The following is an 8,452-nucleotide window of genomic DNA, read 5'->3' on the forward strand; positions in this document are numbered from 1 at the left end:
TGCAAATATTTATTCAAAACAAACAAAATAGGAAACAAAATTATATGTTTCCCCACATCCCCACACTTAAACTATGCATTGTCCTCAATGTATACCTTATATATAAAATGCAAAGAAAAAGTATGAGGAAACTTACCTCCTTCATGGTGGAAGGAATGTTGGAGTGGTCAAATTCACTCCATCCATCGTCTTGTTCAACATGTCTTGATTTTCATTAAATATCCGCAGACGATGGCCATTTACCTTGAAGATTCTATCAGAAGATTCTTCCTTGATCTCCACTGCTCCATAGGGAAACACTTGTGTTACAATGAATGGACCTTCCCATTTGGAGCGTAATTTACCACTCATAGGCCCTACCCTGGACTTGTACAATAACACCTTTTGACCTATGTTGAAATCCTTTTTGGTCACAAGCTTTTGATCATGGAATTTCTTGGTTTTCTCTTTGTAAAACTTGGAGTTTTCATAGGCTGTGAGCCTAATCTCCTCTAGTTCTTGCAGTTGGAGCTTTCTCTCTTTCCCTGCTCCTTCCATGTCCAAATTACAAGCCTTCATAGCCCAATAGGCTCGGTGTTGAATCTCCACATGTAGATGGCAAGCTTTTCCAAATACAACCCTGAAAGGTGACATACCTATTGGTGCTTTGTAGGCCGTCCGATGTGCCCAAAGTGCATCATCCAATCTTGCGGCCCAATCCTTCCTATTTGGCTTTACTAGCTTTTGCAATATCTTTTTGATTTCCCTGTTAGAGACCTCAGCTTGTCCATTAGTTTGGGGGTGATATGGTGTAGCAATGCGATGCGTCACCCCATACTTTTTCAACATATTCTCTAACAGCTTATTGCAAAAGTGGGTCCCCTGATCACTAACGATGGCTCATGGTATTCCAAACCTACAAAAAATGTTAGATCTGACAAAACTCATAACAACTCGAGCATCGTTAGTCCTTGTATCTATGGGTTCCACCTATTTGGAAACATAGTCTACAGCAAGCAAAATATAAGAAAACCCAGAAGAAGAAGGAAAAGGACCCATGAAGTCAATACCCCAAATATCAAATACCTCACAATATAGCATGGGTTGTTGAGGCATCTCTTCCCTCCTAGTGATGGATCTAGCTGCCCTTTGACATTGCTCACAATTTTCATATATCCTCCGTGCATCTTTAAAGATGGTAGGCCAATATAATCCACAATCCAACACCTTCCTACCTGTCCTTTGCGTGCCATAGTGTCCTCCAAAAGGTGATGAATGACAAAATTCAAGCACATAAGGTATCTCTATATCAGGAACACACCTCCTTACAACTTGGTCACTACCAATGCGCCATAAGAATGGTTCATCCCAAACATAGTACTTCGCCTCACTTTTCAGTTTGGCTTTCTCAGATTTGGAGAAAGATGAAGGAATAACTGAAACAGCCAAATAGTTAACAATGTCAGCAAACCAAGGTTCAGGATACATACCTTTTACAGAAGTCAATGCTAGCAGGATTTCATCAGGAAAGTCATCTTGAATAGGAATTTCATCTTCTTCTTTTTCAATCCTACTAAGATGGTCTGCTATTATGGGCTCCACTTCTGTCTCGAATTTCAATGTCAAACTCTTGGAGCAGTAGCATCCATCTGATTAACCTTGGTTTGGAATCTGCTTTCTTTAGAAGGAATTTCAATGCAGCATGATCTGTATAAACAATTACCTTGGATCCAAGTATGTATGATCTGAATTTATCCATGGCAAATACAACAGCTAGTAATTCCTTCTCAGTTGTGGTATAATTTGCCTGTGCAGTGTCCAATGTCCTGGAAGCATAATATATCACATGTGGTAGCTTCCCATTTCTTTGTGCAAGTACCGCTCCTACTGCAAAGTTTGATGCATCACACATCAACTCGAATGGCAATGTCCAATCAGGTGGTTGGATGATGGGAGTGGTAGTGAGTGCCTTTTTCAAGGAATCAAAAGCGGTTTTGCACTTCCCCCCAAAGTCAAATGGTACATCCTTCTGAAGTAAGTTGGAGAGAGGATTAGCTATCTTGCTAAAGTCCTGTATAAACCTCCTGTAAAACCCTGCATGACCAAGAAAAGATCGAACCTCTCGTACAGAAGAGGGGTAAGGCAATTGTGAAATAACATCAATTTTAGCAGGATCTACAGATATACCATTCCTGGAAACAACATGACCCAAAACTATACCTTGTTCCACCATAAAATGACATTTTTCAAAATTCAAAACAAGGTTAGTTTCCTCACATCTCTGCAAAACTCTTTCAAGATTAGCCAAACAATTATCAAAAGATGAACCATACACACTAAAATCATCCATGAAAACCTCAATACAATGCTCCAATAAGTCTGTAAAAATACTCAGCATACATCGTTGAAATGTACCAGGAGCATTGCATAAACCAAATGGCATTTTTCGATAAGCATATGTACCAAAAGGGCAAGTGAATGTGGTCTTATGTTGGTCCTCCGGGGCTATACAAATTTGAAAATACCCGGAGAATCCATCTAGAAAACAATAATGTGACTTACCTGCCAAACGGTCTAGCATCTTATCCATGAATGACAAAGGAAAGTGGTCCTTTCGAGTGACTTGGTTCAATCTCCTATAGTCAATACAAACCCTCCAGCTATTCTGAATACGAGTAGGAATCAATTCCTCCTTCTCGTTTTTAACCACTGTGATTCCAGATTTCTTGGGAACCACATGTATAGGGCTTACCCAAGTGCTATCAGAAATGGGATATATAATACCTGCTTGTAGCAACTTGGTTACCTCTTTCTTGACAACCTCCATCAGTTGAGGATTCAGTCTTCTTTGAGGTTGTCTCACTGGTTTAGCATCCTCCTCCAAAAGTATTCTGTGCATACAAAATGAAGGACTAATACCAGGAATATCTGCTAAAGTCCAGCCTATTGCCTTCTTGTGGTCTTTGATAACCTGTAATAGCTGTTTTTCCAGCTCATCAGTAAGCAATGCAGATATAATAACAGGGAGTTTCCCATCCCTCTCAAGATAAGCATATTTCAAATGGGATGGTAAAGGTTTCAACTCCAAAACGGGTGGTTGTACCACAGATGGCAGGATTTTACTGCCTAAGGTAATCTCAGCCACCTCAACATCACACTCGGACGCCACAGAGGTATCATCTATTGACACTGCGTCCTCAATATCACCTGTTTTACAATTTTCTTCGTCGTCCAAAATCAGGCACGACATGTTTGAAAAAGAAAAGTCCAAAGATGGAGAAAAAGTTGAAAAAATGTCCAAGAAACTAACAGAAAAATTATTTACAATTTCACTTAATAAATCAATACAAAACAAAGAATGCTCTTCAATTGGGTGCTTCATGGCTTCCAATACATTAAAATGCACCTCCTCATCACCTATCTCCATGGTTAGTGTTCCTGCATGCACATCGATCTTGGTTCGTGCTGTCATCATGAAAGGTCTTCCCAAGATAATAGTTGATGACTTGATTCCATCTTCATCCTTCATATCCAAGATGTAGAAATCGGCAGGAAAAATTAGTTTGTCTACTCGGACAAGGACATCTTCAAGCACACCTGCAGGGTTAACTGCGCTACGGTTGGCCAGTTGAATGACCACACCAGTAGTTTTAAGAGGTCCCAAAGATAGAGAAGTAAACACTAATAAAGACATTACATTAATGGAAGCCCCTAAATCTAGCATGGCATTGTCAAACTTTAAATTTCCAATAGTACAAGGAACAAAAAACATACCTGGATCTTTGCATTTTTGTGGTAGTTCAATGTGTTTCTTAACCAAACTTGACACATTTCTTCCCAAATTCACAATCTCATTATCCCTAATACGCCTTTTATTTGTGCAAAGTTCTTTCAAAAATTTGGCGTACTTGGGGATTTGTTTAACAGCATCAAGCAAAGGAATGTTGATCTCTACCTTCTTGAAAGTATTTAAAATCTCTTGGTCTAATTCCTCCATTTTTTTGTTTCTCGGTTTTAACCGATTTGGATATGGAGGAGGTGGAGAATAAGATGAAGAAGAATTTGTAGAAGAATTAGAAGATACTAACCTGGATTTTTCAATGGTAGATTCAGGTGATGGCTCACTTGATCCTCCATTGTCATCAGTTTGTGCTTCTTCTTTCTCTTTATCTTCATCCTCTAGGGCTCCTTCAGGACCTTTTACCTGCTTACCCGTTCTTAAAGTGATAGCATTTACATTTCTCGGGTTGATCACTGTTTGTGCAGGCAGTTTATTTGATTCCTTAGCCTCTAACTTATCTACCCTCTGAGTCAACTCTTCAATTGATTTCTTGATTTCTGAATTTTGCTCAACTATTGTTTTCATGAAATCTTGCATTGACATTTCAGGCTGAGATTGCTGCCTTTGTTGAGGTTGAACATAAGGTTGTCTGTTCTGCTGATATCTATTGGAGGACGAATCATGATAATTCTGGTATGGTCTATTTCCTCCAATCATGTTTGCAGCAAAAGCTTGAGATGGGTTTTCCACAGTGGTCTCCACCAAGCTAGGACATTCATCAGTATAATGGTTAGTTGAAATGCAAATTCCACACTTCTTAACAATTTGTGGAGTTGAGGTTTTAAACAAACTTGCAATCTCGTCGAGTTTGCTTTCTAGCTTATTCAATCTTTCATCTATCCTCTTTCCATCAACTGCACCATTATCAATTTCATGCACTCCCTTCAACAAAGTTACTGAATTTTCTCTTGTGCCATACTGTTGATTGTCTACTGCCTTCCGTTCTATTAGATCTATACCATCTTCTGGTGACCTGTCTAAGAAAGATCCTCTGCTTGCAGCATCTGCCCATGACCTATCAGTAGGACTTAAGCCTTCATAAAAGCTTAGAATAAAATCTTCCATTTGGAGTTGAGGGCATGAAGAGCATAGTTTCTTGAATCTTTCCCAATATTCACTAAGATTCTCTCTATCTCTCTATCTTATATCTTGAATTTCTCTGCGGATAGCTGATAATCTAGATGCAGGAAAATACTTCTCAAGAAAGAGTCTTTCAATAGTTTCCCAATTTGTAATTCGTGCAGAGAGATAATACCACCAATCTTGAGCTGCTCCTTGAAGAGTAAATGGAAAAGCTCTCATTTTAAGGCTCTCTATTGTGATCATGGGAGATTTAAAGTTTTCACACAACATGTGAAATTGTCTCAAGTGCTTGTGTGGATTCTCCTTTGATAACCCATTGAACTTTGGTAAGGCATTTTAGAGGTCAGGTCTCAACTCCCACTCCTCATTAGGGTATTCAATGTTACTTCGGATAACTGTATTCTGGGAGGTGGCTAACTGTCTGATGGTTCTTTGTGCCATATTGTTTGGGTTAGGATCAGGTAAAGGATTTGATGGTATGTTTGTGATTGGAGATAATGAAGGTGGAATGACTTCAGTTGTAGGAAGTGTTCCTTCAGTAGAACACCCAAATTTCAATCTTCTCCGCAGCTTACGCAAATTCCTTTCAACTTCCGGGTTAATTTGATAAAATTCTCCCGGGTTAGCTCTGGTCATGCACTACGCAATCTGCTGAAAGTTGTTCCTCTGTTACTTCTCTTTTTCTTTTGTTCTTGCTTTAGATAAAGATTTCAAATAAGAGATAAGAGAGACTTGTTGGGTCCACTCCCAGGAAAGAGAGGTGCGTCACAATGGACAACTTAAGTACCAAGTCTTTCCTAGCCAGAGTGTGTTCAAACTAGCCTCAAGTATTTCTCAAGAGAAATTCTTAATAAAAACAAGAACAAAGATTTTTTTTTTGCTAAACCAAGAATGACTAAAGACTATAAAATAACTCAAATTATATTAAATGTATGTGCGTTAAATAAAACAAATAAAAAAAACTAAAAATAAATAAAATAAAATAAGAATCAAAATATTTAAAATACTAACCGTATTCCCCGGCAGCGGCGCCAAATTTGATAAGCCGTCGTTGAAGCTATCAAATTAATACTACTTTTCAAGGCAACTTCAGTATTGCCAAGTAGTATTCAAGAAAGTAGACAGGGTTGAAGTAACCCTGAGTCGTCTCCCAACGAACACGGAATTGCTTTTGAATATCTGTGATTCTTACGAATGCTATGCAATGCTTATGAATAAAAGTAATGGTTGAAGAGTGTTTAAAGAATAAATAAGAACAGTTACGATGAATTAGGCTTATTCCACTGCTTTTCCAAGATAGATTCATCATTGGTTATTCACGAATAATTGTTCAATTGATTATTATTTAAGTTTCAAATTAATTAAAGTACATTCTTAATTAATTTGAGGGCGATCATGCATTTAACTAAAGTAAATTCTCAATCAAATGCAAAACCTTTCTAGATTATTCACAATAAATTCAACCAAAGTACATTCTCAATCAAATTCTATTGTGTTTAATCATGTCTATTCTTAAATCTCCTAACCAAATTAAAAGTTAATCAATCAAAGTAAATTCTCAATTGATTATAGTTGAAATTATTACTAATCAATCAAAGTACATTCTCAATTGATAGTAAAAATCATTTAATCATATGAAAGTTCCTAAATTAAATCAAAGTAGATTCTCAATTTAAACCTAGAAACCCTAAAACTCATATAATCAATATGCATGTAGATTGAAACATATTATGATGCAAAAATCTTTGCTTTTAACAAGATAGAGAGATGAAAGACATACAGAGAGAACAACTTAAATAAATAATCAAAATAAACAATTGCATTAACTTAACGTAACCTCAGAATCCATCAAGGAATTACAGCAGAATAGCCCTAGATGCTTAGCTCTCCATGAATGGAGTTGAATACACGATGAAAGAAAAGTGAGAGGAGTATGAGAGAATTAATTTCTTAAGTGAAGTCTCTGGGTCTCTTTATATAGGGCTTGATTGGGCTTGGACTCTGAGTATTCAGTTGATAGAATCTTTTATCTTATATCTTCCAAATAACTAAAAGATTTAGATAATTATAACATTATTTGGAAGATATTTTTGGTTGATATTCCCAAATTAAATTAATTCAACAACTGAATTTTATCTTTTAACTTTTCTGAATTTCCAAAATTGCACAAATGCCCTGAAATTTCCTCTATCTGCACTTTAGCCCCTTTTGAGTTTCTGAAATTGCAAGAAAGCCCCTCAGTTGACCAGACTTTGACCAGAGAAGGCTTGTTGACCAGCTTTGACCAGAGGAAGACGAACCAATGAGGTGCTGACACGTGTCAGCCCCTTTCTCCCAAATTAGGGTTCAGATTTGGGCAAAGGCTTACCGCTGCCGCTTGTTGTTGGAGAAGAATGGTGTTCCGTTTCGAATTTGTTCGAGCTTTCCCTGTGCGTCTGGTTTCTTGAGTTTGTCTCTTTGCAGGTGCGAGATGTGGTGATGGAGGAAAGGTTCACAGCGTGGTGGTGGCACGACAGTGACGACAACTGTTGATGGTTGCGTCAATGGTGCGCGAGAAGCGTGGCGTTGCGGCGGCCATAGATGTCGCGCTTTGGTGCTGGCGGCGCGACGAGGAAGATGGTGGCCTGAAGATTGTCCGGTCATGGCAGCGGCGTGATGGTGATAATTTCAGAGGAGGAGAGGCGCTGTGATGGCGGGAGTGGTGGTCGCGGCAACGGCGCGGCGGCTTCGAATCCTTGCGCGAAGGAGAAGGAAGGTGGCGGCGGTCTTGCGGCGTGGTGGCGGCGCGGATGGAGAGGCACCGTGGTGGTCTGTTGATGCGCCGGCGAGAAAGGAAGGAGATGATGTTCTGGCCGTGGCGGCGACTTGCGGCATTGGCGGGAGCGGCGGAAGTGGAACGGCGGCTGATGGCACTGGCGGCTAGGGTTTCTGTGGAGAAGGTGGAAGATTATGCTCATGGGTTAGGGCTGACGTGGCATGATCTGGTGGACTCTAGCTTAGGAGGGGTATGGGTAAGGAAATTTAGGGGGTGTATTTAGAATAGGGTTACTGTTTGGCTTAGTTTTGGGCCTGTTTAAGAGAAGAGGGGTGTATGTAGGGAAGTTGGGAGGTGCAAGGGTAAAAGTTGTCTGTTTGGCCCATCTGTACATTATTTTCCAAATAAAACCTGATTTTGGGCCTTGAATTTCCATTTGAACCAATAAAACTTATATTCTCAGCTGCACAAATAAACATTAGAACATCCAAGAATAATTTATGCGTTCAAACTTAGTTTTTACGTCTCTTTATTTCCCAAACCCAATAATTCCAATCATCACAAATTCACTTAAAATCAACCATTTAAACACAATTATCCCATCAAAATTTTAATTTTCAAACATAAATGTGGGCATAAATATGCACTCATCAGTTGGCCAGTTGAATGACCACATCAGTAGTCTTAAGAGGTCCCAAAGATAGAGAAGTAAACATTGATAAAGGCATTACATTTATGGAAGCCCCTAAATCTAGCATGGCATTGTCAAACTTTGAATTTCCAATAAGACATGG

This window comes from Vigna angularis, chromosome 8 (assembly GCF_016808095.1).
Source record: "Vigna angularis cultivar LongXiaoDou No.4 chromosome 8, ASM1680809v1, whole genome shotgun sequence".
In the NCBI taxonomy this organism is placed as follows: domain Eukaryota; kingdom Viridiplantae; phylum Streptophyta; class Magnoliopsida; order Fabales; family Fabaceae; genus Vigna; species Vigna angularis.